We start from the raw sequence: 15,305 nt of genomic DNA, 5'->3' as shown, positions 1-15,305 counted from the left end.
CCCCTGTTCCATTTCTTCCCAGTTTAGAAGACGAAGCTTATATTGTTGTAGGAACTTTGTGTGCATCTTTCCTTCATGGAAATATTATACCGCAGACACAGAACAATTTCCAGTCTTCCTCCGCAACTTACGCATAAGTAATGTACTAATGTTATTCATGGTAATTACTGCATATGTTTATGCTGACAAAAGACACAAGATTTCATTCTTTTAAATAGGCGAGGACCAAACTGGATTGTCAAGATGAGCAAGGGTTGATTGCGCTTTTCAAGCACTCGTTGATGAAGTATCATTCCTACCTGAGGCAAGCGCACTTCGATGACAAGCCTCTAAACAAAATTTTTGTAAAGTCTCCGGTGCTACATTTATCCGACAGTGACTGGAATAATCTTGTTACACATTGGTCTCGTCTGCAGCGTAAGGTACTATCTATGATATCACATCACAATTTGAACTACATTTCTGCATTTGCCTTAACGTCTCACTTGTACGAAAACTGTTAGCAGAAGAACATTCATTCTCAAGGGACCAAAGAATCTCGCAACTATACTGCACACTGCATTGCTCTTGTGAGTACCTCTTGCCCTGTATGACCATACTTACTTTCATAGTTGTTTGATTATGTAGCATCACTGCACATGTTAGCCTTGTTATCATCCATTTGGTGGACATTATAAGATCTGTATGGACTCTTACATAAATTTAGAATCAACCCAATGCTTTTGAAGAGATTTAGCTCTGCAGTCCTCTTGTAAGGACTGAACGTCGTCTATCACTGTACTTACATTAACAACTACTCCCTCTGTCCCATAATATAAGAACGTTTTGTATAGTACACCAGTGTTCAAAACACTCTTGTATTATGGGAAGAGGGATTGGTTCATTGTGTAGCATTCTGCATCTTACCTCCCTAGCCCACCATTTACTAAAAATGATCAGATCTATATCTAATCTTACCAAAAAGTAGAATACACAAACAATGCCGGTGCAGAAGTGTAGCCCATTGCGCTTGTCAGTACATTTTGTCCTGTAATGCTTGTACTTCCAGGGATTGGTAGTTGATTATGTAGCATCAATCTGCATCTTATCTTCATTATCCTCTACCGCTTCCAGTATTATCATATATAACCACTCTCTACAAAATGTAGAGTACAAGCAATGCTTATGAAGAAGATTCTGTGCTGAAATTCTTGAGTTATCCTTCCCTTCACATGGAGAAGGGCATTATAAAGCCAGTGTTAACTATTAATATAAGTCAGTCCTTCTAAAGCCATTATCCTCAACTGCTGTTTAATTTGCTCATACTCCCTATCGTTTACTGCTGTTTAGTTTGATGTTTCTATCAAAATGCATGTTTGCAAGAACCGTAAGTTCCAAGTTTTACTTGTAAAACCAAATTTCCGTATTCATATGTCAGGACCCCGACTCAATGCCACATTGATCTAGCATGTAACACCTCATATCACTTTGTGGCCTCACGCACGGTATTCCCACGGGTGTCGCCTTACCTTTGCCCGGGACCGTTTGCGCCTTTTGGCACACGTATATGATAGTGTCGCTAGCATCCATATGATAAGGAGCCCAGGCTGACATGGCTAGTCATAAACCCAAAGTGGCACAAACTTACAGGGACAGGCATCCATGACCCAACATCGAACATGTCGGTCATCAGCGAGTGAATCCAGGCTGTAGCACTGGGCTAGCAGGACTCCGGTGAACCGGGCTGTAGCAGGCAAACAGGACTCCGGTATTCATCGCGTGACATTTCCTCGAAGGGACAGACACAGGAACGAAGAAGGACACATGCCGGCCAGCCTAAGTGTTCCGGAGGAGTAGCAAGCTACCATGGCTCAGTGTAAGCACTAGGAGACATTTCCCGGTAAGAGAGGCCACTAAGGATAAACAACTAGATAGTCAGATCCCACACATACCAAGCATTTCAATAACATACACACAATATGCTCGATATGTGCAAATACAACATGGCATCACAACATGACTCTACGACTCAAGTATTTATTCATTTGGCTCCGAGGAGCGAGATATTACAAACATGGGTCTCATGACCCAACATTCCGAGCATACAAGTCAAAGCACAAGCGGAAGCTTAACATGTCTGAGTACAGACATCTACAAATGAAAAAGGCTTAGAAGCCTGACTATCTACTAGATCCTGCCGAGGGCACAAGATCGTAGCTGAGGTAACAAGCTAAACGTCGACGTCCACGCGGAACTACTAACGAGACTGACGTCTCTCTGCAAAAACATAAAATAGGCAAATGTGAGTACAAATGTACCCAGCAAGACTTACATCAGAACTAACTACATATGCATCATTATCAGCAAAAGGGATGGTGGGGTTTAACTGCAGCAAGCTAGCTTTGACTCGGTGGCTATCCTGAACTACGATTGCAAGTAACTCTTTTGAGGTGGCGCACACGAGTCCACATATTCACCATATCAATACACCACTATGGATCCGCTCCCGTCTCCCTACGAGAACGCCATCCATAGCACTCACGCTTATCTTGCGTATTTTAGGGTATCCACTTTCACTTGTCTATGAACTATTATAGGCAACCCAAAAGTCCTTTACCGCGGACACGGCTATTCGAATAGTTGATGTTAACCCTGCAGAGGTGTACTTCTTCATACATGTTTCCACCACTTAGCGTCCGCACACGACATGTGCTCGGCAGACTTCAAGCGAAAGCCGACGTGGGTGTAGACCACGACCTACCTAAACACTCAAGTCTCTAGTCCAGGTTTATCGCCTATTCGGGTTCCATCCGCGAGGAGATCCGGCCGGAGTTTCGCTCACAGCCCCAAACGATGTGTGCAGGGTTCCCAAGACACCAAACGGGCGCTCGGTACACCGTGCCACGTGCCTACCGCATCACAGCCCACCCCTCTGGTCAGCGCTGCGCACGGCCTCCAGCATACTACAAACACCAGAAACTACTTGCAACTCCTGGACAGAGGACAAGGGTGATTAAGAAGTTGAGCGGGGTCATATTTCAGGGCCCAATGCATGGTAGTAGCTAAATCATGGATCACAAAAACAGAACTCAGTTCCTGAGGACGGCTTCAATGAGACAACCCACCATGTACTCCTACATGGCATCTCACTGATACCTTTACCAAATCGTGTTCACACACTTAGCTCACACCCAGTAGGACATGTTCACACACCTCTGATTCATCCCGGATGAATCAGACCTAACACAACCCTAAGCAATAGCAAGCATGACAAACAAGCATGAATGAGTAGGCACATCAGGGCTCAAACAACTCCTACTCATGCTAGTGGGTTTCATCTATTTACTGTGGCAATGACAGGTCATGCAGAGGATAAAGGGGTTCAGCTACTGCAGCAAGTAACAGAAGAATCGTTGTTGTCCTAATGCAGTAAAATAGAGCAGGAGCGAGAGAGTAGGATTGTATCGGAATGAACAAGGGGTTTTTGCTTGCCTGGCACTTCTGAAGATAGCATTGAGTCTTCATCAGTGTCAACGATCACAACGTCGGAACATCGTCTACCGAGAGGGGACAGATACCGGCAACAGAGAAGAAATACAATCAATGCAATGCACAATATAATGCATGCTCATGACATGGCAATATGAGTGTGTTGGCCTAATGCAACTACAACCAGATGGATTTGGGTCATATTGAGCCAAAGGTTCAACCCCAAATTCAAATTATGAATTCAAATAGTGCCTTATCATGTTTTGCACTAAACAGCAAGGTTAAGTTGTTTAAACATGCATGAAACCAGTGCAGATGGATAGATTGGCTTTTTCTGATCATTTTTCATATATAATTTATCTCATTTCGAGTTACGGTTGATTTTTTTATGATTTTTAGAAGTTTTGGATATTTTCTGGAATTTCCTGTATAAGAATAATTCCAGTAAATGCTTTATTGCGTCAGCAGTGCATCAGGGTGACGTCAGCGGTCAACGGGGCTGGTCCAGGTCAAACTGACCTGTGGGCCCCACTGGTCAGTGACCTAGTGCCAGTTAGTTACACAAACATGTGGGCCTGGTGCCACGTCAGCAAGGTCAACGCCGACGCGTGGGGCCACTGTGATTAACTTAAACTAAACAGGAGTTAACCCGGGGTTAGTTAAGGGCGTGGGGCCCATATGTCACTGAGAGAAGGCTTAATTAGCAGGGTCATTAGCCCCTAATGATGGAGCCACGTCAGCATGTCGGAGACCAGCCGGCGGCGACCACAGAACACGGCGGGGGCATGCCGGACTTGCGGTAGAAGCGTCGGTTTAGCGTGCTGAGGGCACCAGGGCATAGCCCTTGCTCTTGCACATCCAGAGAGCCAAGTGGGAGGGGCTGGGGTCGAACGAGCTCACCGGAGTTGAGCTCATGGCGGTGGCCGGCGTTCGGGAGTGATCGAGTATGGTGCTAGAGGGCATGGGAGGGGGAGCTACTGGTGGCTGCAGGTTCCTGGAGGTGCACGGAGCACGCTGGTGTGCTCGGGCACGGGCTGCAGTGCCCATGGCCTCGTCTGCACCATCGCCGGCGGCGAGGAGCTCACGGCTTCGGTGGAAACGGCGGCTGTAAGATGAATTAGGCGACGGGGTATGCGGGAAACGGTGCAGAGGCTCACCGCGGTTCTTCTGGTGCTGCTGGAGAGGCACGGGAGACACGGGGTCCGGCGGAACATCGGCGGGGATCTCCGGCACCCGAGGACGGAGACGGTGGCGCTGGCGGCGTCCAGGGGCTTCTGGCGCCGTGCGGCTTGGTGAGAAGGAAGAGGGGGACCAGGCCGAGCTCGTAGGCCGATCGGGGGAGCGAGGTGGATACGGTGGACACGGCGACGGCGAATGGTGGCGACGAGCGCGCTCGGGTGTTCGCGGGAGGGAGAAACGGAGGAGGGGGAGGAGCGAAGAAGAGTGAGGGAGAGAGGCAAGGAGGTAAGTGGCACCACCAGAGAAGGCCAGGGCGTCGAGGGGGAGCGGCAAGCAGGAGGTGGCCGGGGCGCGTGTGCGCGCACGGCGGCCACACGCCCTCCTGCCCACTCGCAGGAGGTTGAAGACAGTAGGAGAGAGGAAGAGGTGGGCTGGGCCGAGCTGGGCCGGTCCTGTTGGGCCACCAGGTAAGTGGACTAGGTGAGTACTGTTTCTTTTAGTTTTTCTGTGCTGTTTCCCTTTTTATTTTATTTTGCCACTGTTTTCAAATTCAAAATAATTTCAAACAGTGCCAAAACATTCTGAAATATTTTATGTTACCTCTCTGGACTATTCCAAAAGTACATAAAACATTTCAAAGCATTTGAAAATATATTCTTTATATATTATGAATATATCCCCAAATTCAAATAGATTATTGATTTAAATTCAGAGACCAAATAATTCCTTAAAAATGTTCCAAAATTTTGGTTTGATATATAACTCTTGCCAAAATTCACAAAACTATTTTTAGGGCATTTTGGATTCACAGAATGCAATTTAAAGGGTGCTTTCCCTTCTTTTAATTAGATTTTGAGGTTTCAACAATCCTCAAATCAAGTTTCAGAAATTTAGACATGATGCAGGATGCTCTCAAATGCAACTAATACAAGCAAAGTCTAGGGTTGTGACAACTCACCCCCACTATACAAGAATCTCGCCCCGAGATTCAAGACGTGAGGTAAGAAGACAGAGGGGACACGAAGCTAACACGATCTTCATGATCCAATTGCCCTTCTTGAGGATGTTGATTCATTGCTTCAAATTTATCTTGACGTCTTGCCTTGAGAACTACAACCAACATGACCACGAGTAGAAGGAAGAAGTTTAGAAGAATCGATATTCTTGAGGTTCGAGCAACTTAGGATCATCTTAATGATCATAAGATCAGCTCACGGAATAAGACATGAAAACATCTCTGGAGCTGAGAGGCAAAACATGCATCAGGAGCGACAGAAGAAACAATTTGACGAGGGTTTCAAAGTAGCGAGGGAAATTGCCATGATTCCAAAATGGGGCACCTCAGGGGAGGTGACTCGAAGAACTGTTCCCTTAAGTGGCAAAAGAATTACTTTTGATCCATAGATCATTGAAACTCTTCATACCATCTTAAGGCAATTGATAACTGATCATTTGAAAGATCTCGAAGAAATGGCATACTCAGACTAGGATGGATGATGTGGACTACCATGTTGAAGACAACGCAATGGATGACTTTTGCTTGTCACCGGAAATGAATGGGACCCATGACAGGACCACTTTTGAAGATGATCCTGGACAGCAACTGCTAAGAAGGACAACCCATGGAAAATTGGCCCGATGAGGTGCAAGCTGGGAACAACATGCAGATGTTGGAAATGTTCCAACCATCATATCTGCCTGAGATTCAGATCTGGTTGGAAACAAGATATTTTAGACAGCATGTCTGGAAAATAAAGTTTGCAACACAAACAAACGAGACGGAGTTGCGAGATTCTCGGGAATGAACTATGATAGCAAGCTCCAAAACATGAGATGGTTCTGCTACAAACCTGTGAACACGCTGTCCAAGACAAGCATGACCATGTAGTAGTCTTATAATGAAACACTATCGAGTTCAGGTTAGGATCCATCATCAAGGATTTCGAAGTCTTTACGCGCGCTAGACTTATTTTCCTTAAACAAGTCAACCAGTGGCTTGAAGTGCTAGGGAACATATGGAATGAAGGTTGCAAGTCTCCAAACCACAGGATGCTTCGCACATATGCGTGAATGACTTGGGATGATTCCAGGGAAGCAAAAACAATCTTTCTCGAACTCACGGCGGCATCTTGCACCAAATGCACATGAATTCGAGGAAGTCACTTCTTACATCCGAACATATGCTTCATGAGCTAGCATGAACAAATGTTTTAAAAAGTTTCCAACACTAGCTTAATGTTCAACAAAACTATGGAGAGGACAAGGATGTTGTCGATGGGCTCAACAGCAATTCATCCAAATTCCCATGGAGATGGAATTCCATAACTATGTGAACAAGGTGATAGTATTGGTCAGACCCAAAAGATATAATGGTGTATGCTCGAGGAAAATTCACGAGTAAGACAACATTACGAACATCATTGGTTCTGATTTGATTTGAGTATAGCCCATACTCAAATCAAAGTTTTAGCAAGACAATAGCTCCAACAACTGGTCATGAGGATCAATTGATGAAGATACCATCTTTCTTCAACACGCAGGCAAAAAGATATCCCTTAATTGAACTAAACCAGGCAAGCTTTTATCTCCCATCTCTCCAAGTTGTTGTTTGGCTTAACCAACTAGCTCAGGGGTATCCAACACAGATTCTTGGAGAAAAGTGGTTTATTGGAAAACCAACTTGATCACGAGCTCAACATAACAGTCAGGGGGCAACCTGGTGATACTTCCGAGAAGATATTCGGAAAATCATGAACCACCGATATGTTACTAAGCCCGAGAACAATCTTGCTTTTCAGGGCAAGACGATATGATCAAAATAAGCAAGGGACTGAATAATCCTAACTCATTGATCGAAGAGTGCACCAGAAATAAGGACTAGGTAGCACGATCAATCTTAGAATGATGATCCCATAACCAACACACTAAGAATGAGATTTTCGTCCATTAACTACCAAGCAACGAATTGCTAGGAGTATAGATTTCACACATCACAATTCACTTGTTGGTATTCCGGTTGCAACAACACGGGGACCGAGAAATGAATACGAGGGCGAGAAGTATCACTACGTCAAGAATTCATAAGAGGTGGTGCAATCCTCATGACATTCCTGACATAAAGTGGGTAATACTTTAGGGTAGAATAGAACAAAAGCTGGATTAGTATTTGATCTGCGGAGTACGACTGCTTTGACCCAATCCTAGAAATGGACAAGGTACTGGAGTTTGTTTCTCCTAGTCATTCTGGAATAGAATGACTTGACGTACCACAAGAGTAATAGGCATCGATGGACGAATGCACACATTCTCTTGACTATCAATTGATAGATGAAGATCAGAAGACATCTAAGGAGGAACAATCATGGAACATATAACTTTCTGAGTTGTGGATGCATAGATTAATATGTCGAACGGGTTCAACACATTTCTTCTGGATAACCCATGCAGAGAAGGTAGAACTGGTAGAATCACAATTATGAATGGAGAACTCATCGAGGGCACTCCTGTTGTGATCTTTTGATCCAACAAACTTCTGCCATAAGTGGTTCATAGTATTTGGAAGAAGGAAATACCACGGACCTCGAGGACTAATGCAAAGGTTACTAATATCCTAAAGGAACGAGCAAAGACTATCAACATGAGGTAAGTAGGGTGAGTCTCGGGTTCAAAACCCAGAAGTAGAATACCTACTGCTAAGTGGCATCACGGGATGCTTTCGAGAATAAAGGCCAGAATCATCACACTGGGAACACGTAACATGGCTAAATTACTAGGTGACTCCCTAAAACACCTAGGGTCATAATAATAGCTCCAACATATATGTCAAGGCAATAAATTACCTCAACGCACCGGTTAGTGTGCTTATTCTGACCATAAAGGACATCGGGAATGGAAAGAAAGGATTTGCAAATGCATCAGACTATTCGGAAACCTGGGATGACTCGGACAGCATAATGGCTGTAAATGCTCAGAAAAGGTTTGAGACATTCACAAGGATTTACATAGTCACTTAACAACATCATATCAAGGTTCTGGATCAACTGAGAACATACTAAAAGTAGTAGAAACTGAACCGAGGCTTTGAAACTAACAATTCTATAAGTCTATGGATTAGTAACACGTCATCCTGATAGATAGATGAGAAGGCCTAGTTCTTAATCCCTGTAGAAGAGAAGAGGATGACTCAGATCAGAAGGCCATGAGGTATAAGGAGTAAAAAGAGCCTTACGTTCCATCCCACAATCAATTCCCTTACATAACTAAAGCATTTCTAGACTCAACTTCGACCAGTTTGGCTTGGTAATCCTACAGGCAGTCAGGCTCTGATACCAAAGCTGTCAGGACCCCGACTCAATGCCACATTGATCTAGCATGTAACACCTCATATCACTTTGCGGCCTCACGCACGGTATTCCCACGGGTGTCGCCTTACCTTTGCCCGGGACCGTTTGCGCCTTTTGGCACACGTATATGATAGTGTCGCTAGCATCCATATGATAAGGAGCCCGGGCTGACATGGCTAGTCGTAAACCCAAAGTGGCACAAACTTACAGGGATAGGCATCCATGACCCGACATCGAACGTGTCGGTCATCAGCGAGTGAATCCAGGTTGTAGCACTGGGCTAGTAGGACTCCGGTGAACCGGGCTGTAGCAGGCTAACAGGACTCCGGTATTCATCGCGTGAGATTTCCCTGAAGGGACAGACATAGGAACAAAGAAGGACCCATGCCGGCCAGCCTAAGTGTTCCGGAGCAGTAGCAAGCTACCATGGCTCAGTGGAAGCACTAGGAGACATTTCCCGGTAAGAGAGGCTACTAAGGATGAACAACTAGATAGTCAGATCCCACACATACCAAGCATTTCAATAACATACACACAATATGCTCGATATGTACAAATACAACATGGCATCACAACATGACTCTACGACTCAAGTATTTATTCATTTGGCTCCGAGGAGCGAGATATTACAAACATGGGTCTCATGACCCAACATTCAGAGCATACAAGTCAAAGCACAAGCGGAAGCTTAACATGTCTGAGTACAGACATCTACAAATGAAAAAGGCTTAGAAGCCTGACTATCTACTAGATCCTGCCGAGGGCACAAGATCGTAGCTGAGGTAACAATCTAAACGTCGAAGTCCACGCGAAACTACTAACGAGACTGATGTCTCTCTACAAAAACATAAAATAGGCAAACGTGAGTACAAATGTACCCAGCAAGACTTACATCAGAACTAACTACATATGCATCATTATCAGCAAAAGGGATGGTGGGGTTTAACTGCAGCAAGCCAGCTTTGACTCAGTGGCTATCCTGAACTACGACTGCAAGTAACTCTTTTGAGGTGGCGCACACGAGTCCACATATTCACCATATCAATACACCACTATGGATCCGCTCCCGTCTCCCTACGAGAACGCCATCCATAGCACTCACACTTATCTTGCGTATTTTAGGGTATCCACTTTCACTTGTATATGAACTGTTATAGGCAACCCAGAAGTCCTTTACCGCGGACACGGCTATTCGAATAGATGATGTTAACCCTGCAGAGGTGTACTTCTTCATACATGTTTCCACCACTTAGCGTCCGCACATGACATGTGCTCGGCAGACTTCAAGCGAAAGCCGACGTGGGTGTAGACCACGACCTACCTAAACACTCAAGTCTCTAGTCCAGGTTTATCGCCTATTCGGGTTCCATCCGCGAGGAGATCCGGCCAGAGTTTCACTCACAGCCCCAAACGATGTGTGCAGGGTTCCCGAGACACCAAACGGGCGCTCGGTACACCGTGCCACGTGCCTACCGCATCACAGCCCACCCCTCCGGTCAGCGCTGCACACGGCCTCCAGCATACTACAAACACCAGAAACTACTTGCAACTCCTGGACAGAGGACAAGGGTGATTAAGAAGTCGAGCGGGGTCATATTTTAGGTCCCAATGCATGGTAGTAGCTGAATCATGGATCACAAACACAAAACTCAGTTCCTGAGGACGGCTTCAATGAGACAACCCACCATGTACTCCTACATGGCCTCTCACCGATACCTTTACCAAATCGTGTTCACACACTTAGCTCACACCCAGTAGGACATGTTCACACACCTCTGATTCATCCCGGATGAATCAGACCTGACACAACTCTAAGCAATAGCAGGCATGACAAACAAGCATGAATGAGTAGGCACATCAGGGCTCAAACAACTCCTACTCATGCTAGTGGGTTTCATCTATTTATTGTGGCAATGACAGGTCATGCAGAGGATAAAGGGGTTCAGCTACCGCAGCAAGTAACAGAAGAATTGTTGTTGTCCTAATGCAGTAAAATAGAGCAGGAGCGAGAGAGTAGGATTGTATCGGAATGAACAAGGGGGTTTTGCTTGCCTGGCACTTCTAAAGATAGCATTGAGTCTTCGTCAGTGTCAACGATCACAACGTCGGAACATCGTCTACCGAGAGGGGACAGATACCGGCAACAGAGAAGAAATACAATCAATGCAATGCATAATATGATGCATGCTCATGACATGGCAATATGAGTGTGTTGGCCTAATGCAACTACAACCAGATGGATTTGGGTCATATTGAGCCAAAGGTTCAACCCCAAATTCAAATTATGAATTCAAATAGTGCCTTATCATGTTTTGCAATAAACAGCAAGGTTAAGTTGTTTAAACATGCATGAAACCAGTGCAGATGGATAGATTGGATTTTTCTGATCATTTTTCATATATAATTTATCTCATTTGGAGTTACGGTTGATTTTATATGATTTTTAGAAGTTTTGGATATTTTCTGGAATTTCCTGTATAAGAATAATTCCAGTAAATGCTTTATTGCGTCAGCAGTGCATCAGGGTGACGTCAGCGGTCAACGGGGCTGGTCCAGGTCAAACTGACCTGTGGGCCCCACTAGTCAGTGACCTAGTGCCAGTTAGTTACACAGACATGTGGGCCTGGTCAACGGCCACGTCAGCGAGGTCAACGCCGACGCGTGGGGCCACTGTGATTAACTTAAACTAAACAGGAGTTAACCTGGGTTAGTTAAAGGCGTGGGGCCCATATGTCAGTGAGAGAGGGCTTAATTAGCAGGGTCATTAGCCCCTAATGATGGCGCCACGTCAGCACGTCGGAGCCGGCGGCGACCACATAACACGGCAGGGGCATGCCGGACTTGCGCTAGAAGCGTCGGTTTAGCGTGCTGAGGGCACCAGGGCATAGCCCTTGCTCTTGCGCATCCAGAGAGCCAAGTGGGAGGGGCTGGGGTCGAACGAGCTCGCCGGAGTTGAGCTCATGGCGGCGGCCGGCGTTCGGGAGTGATCGAGTACGGTGCTAGAGGGCATGGGAGGGGGAGCTACTGGTGGCTGCAGGTTCCTGGAGGAGCGCGGAGCATGCTGGTGTGCTCGGACACGGGCTGCAGTGCCCATGGCCTCGTCTGCACCATCGCCGGCAGCAAGGAGCTCACAGCTTCGGTGGAAACGACGGCTGTAGGATGAATTAGGCGACGGGGTATGCGGGAAATGGTGCAGAGGCTCACCGCGCTTCTTCTGGTGCTGCTGGAGAGGCAGGGGAGACACGGGGTCCGGCGGAACGTCGGCGGGGATCTCCGGCACCCGAGGACGGAGACGGCAGTGCTGGCGGTGTCCAGGGGCTTCCGGCGCCATGCGGCTTGGTGAGAAGGAAGAGGGGGACCAGGCCGAGCTCGTAAGCCGATCGGGGGAGCGAGGTGGATACGGTGGACACGGCGACGACGAATGGTGGCGACAAGCGCGCTCGGGTGTTCGCGGGAGGGAGAAATAGAGGAGGGGGAGGAGCGAAGAAGAGTGAGGGAGAGAGGCAGGGAGGTGCGTGGCACCACCAGAGAAGGGCAGGGCGTCGAGGGGGAGCGGCAAGCAGGAGGTGGCCGGGGCGCGTGTGCGCGCACGGCGGCCACACGCCCTCCTGCCCACTGGCAGGAGGTTGAAGACAGTAGGAGAGAGGAAGAGGTGGGCTGGGCCGAGCTGGGCCGGTCCTGTTGGGCCACCAGGTAAGTGGACCAGGTGAGTACTGTTTCTTTTAGTTTTTCTGTTCTGTTTCCCTTTTTATTTTATTTTGCCACTGTTTTCAAATTCAAAATAATTTCAAACAGTGCCAAAACATTCTGAAATATTTTATGTTACCTCTCCGGACTATTCCAAAAGTACATAAAACATTTCAAAGCATTTGAAAATATATTCATTATATATTATGAATATATCCCCGAATTCAAATAGATTATTGATTTAAATTCAGAGACCAAATAATTCCTTAAAAATGTTCCAGAATTTTGGTTTGATATATAACTCTTGCCAAAATTCACAAAACTATTTTTAGGGCATTTTGGATTCACAGAATGCAATTTAAAGGGTGCTTGCCCTTCTTTTAATTAGATTTTGAGGTTTCAACAATCCTCAATTCAAGTTTCAGAAATTTAGACATGATGCAGGATGCTCTCAAATGCAACTAATACAAGCAAAGTCTAGGGTTGTGACATCATACCATGAACATTACTCAATATTCCCTATATGTATGCTTGTTTTTGTGGATCTATAATCCAGTGTGTAGGGAAGCAGCCCATGTTTGCACTTTGTCATCTCCTGTTTTATCTTACTGACATGGCTGATGATATGAACAACATGCACATTAACCAAAATAAATACAATGATTGTCTTTACCCTTCATCTATGCTTGTTATGTTGACATGGTAATCCAGTAGTGTGGTGAAGCTCCCCGCATTATGAACAAAGCCAAATTATGCTATTAATATTTTGAACTTACTCTTTATTTTCTAATTTGAAATTGGATGGAATTGACAGCACAATTATCATCTTTGTTTATATACGTGCAAAACTTGTCATCTCTCTGCTTGTTTCAGGGTGATATGCCTGATGGCATGCACAAGTCTGCTGAAGGCTGTGAGACAAACCCAACATGTATTGCAGCAAAGAAGGCAAAACATCTTGAAGATAGCGAGACAACCCCAAAGTCTTGTCTTGATGCAGTGTTCAAGTTACTTGAGACTGTTGGGGAACGTAGTAATTTCAAAAAAATTCCTACGCACACGCAAGATCATGGTGATGGTATAGCAACGAGAGGGGGAGTGTATCTTCATACCCTTGAAGATCGCTAAGCGGAAGCGTTTATCAACGCGGTTGATGTAGTCGTACGTCTTCACGATCCGACCGATCCAAGTACCGAACGCACGGCACCTCCGAGTTCTGCACACGTTCAGCTCGATGACGTCCTCGCCTTCTCGATCCAGCAAGACAGGCGAAGTAGTAGATGAGTTCCGGCAGCACGACGGCGTGGTGACGGTGTTGGTGAAGAACAATTTCCGCAGGGCTTCGCCTAAGCGCTACGGAAACTATGACGGAGGATAAACTAGAGGGGACGGGGTTGCCGGCACACGGCTTGGTGTTTCTTGATGTGTCTTTGGTGCTAGCCCTACCCCTCTATTTATATGTTGAGCCTTGGGGTCGAAACTTGGAGTAAAAGCCTCCACAAAGTCGGTTTCACCCGAAAGGCAAGAGTCCTTCTCGGACTCCAGGGCCAGACGCCAGGGTTCCCGGCGTCTGGACCCAGACGCCAGGGACCCTGGCGTCTGGCCTCTGGACTCCGCAAAACTTCCTTTTGCGCTTTCCAAAAACCTTGTGGGCTTTCCCCTTTGGCCCAAATAACGTGTTCTCGTACCCAAACATTTCGGGAAACATCCGAAACCCCTTCCGGTGAATTCCGGAACCCTTCCGGAGATCAAACACTATTATCCCATATATCAAACTTTATCTCCGGACCATTCTGGAGTTCCTCGTCATGTCCATGATCTCATCCGGGACTCCAAACAACATTCGGTTACCAACATGCATAACTCATATAATACTATATCGTCAACGAAACGTTAAGCGTGCGGACCCTACGAGTTCGAGAACTATGTAGACATGACCGAGACACATTTCCGGTCAATAACCAATAGTGGGACCTGGATGCCCATATTGGCTCCCACATATTCTACGAAGATCTTTATCGGTCAAACCGTATAACAACATACGTTGTTCCCTTTGTCATCGGTATGTTACTGACCCGAGATTCGATCGTCAGTATCCAATACCTAGTTCAATCTCATTACCGGCAAGTCTCTTTACTCGTTACGTAATGTATCATCCCGTAACCAACTCATTGGTCACATTGCTTGCAAGGCTTATAGTGATGTGCATTACCGAGAGGGCCCAGAGATACCTCTCCGACAATCGGAGTGACAAAACCTAATCTCGAAATATGCCAACTCAACATGTACCTTCGGAGACACCTGTAGTACTCCTTTATAATCACCCAGTTACGTTGTGACGTTTGGTAGCACCCAGAGTGTTCCTCCGGTAAACGGGAGTTGCATAATCTCATAGTTACAGGAACATGTATAAGTCATGAAGAAAGCAATAGCAACATACTAAACGATCAAGTGCTAGGCTAACGGAATGGGTCATGTCAATCACATCATTCTCCTAATGATGTGATCCCGTTAATCAAATGACAACTCTTTTGTCCATGGCTAGGAAACTTAACCATCTTTGATTCAACGAGCTAGTCAAGTAGAGGCATACTAGTGACATTATGTTTGTCTATGTATTCACACATG

Source organism: Triticum aestivum, chromosome 1B (genome assembly GCF_018294505.1).
Source record: "Triticum aestivum cultivar Chinese Spring chromosome 1B, IWGSC CS RefSeq v2.1, whole genome shotgun sequence".
In the NCBI taxonomy this organism is placed as follows: Eukaryota; Viridiplantae; Streptophyta; class Magnoliopsida; order Poales; family Poaceae; genus Triticum; species Triticum aestivum.
The sequence above is the reverse complement of the archived record's forward strand: the minus strand, read 5'-3'. Positions refer to the sequence as shown.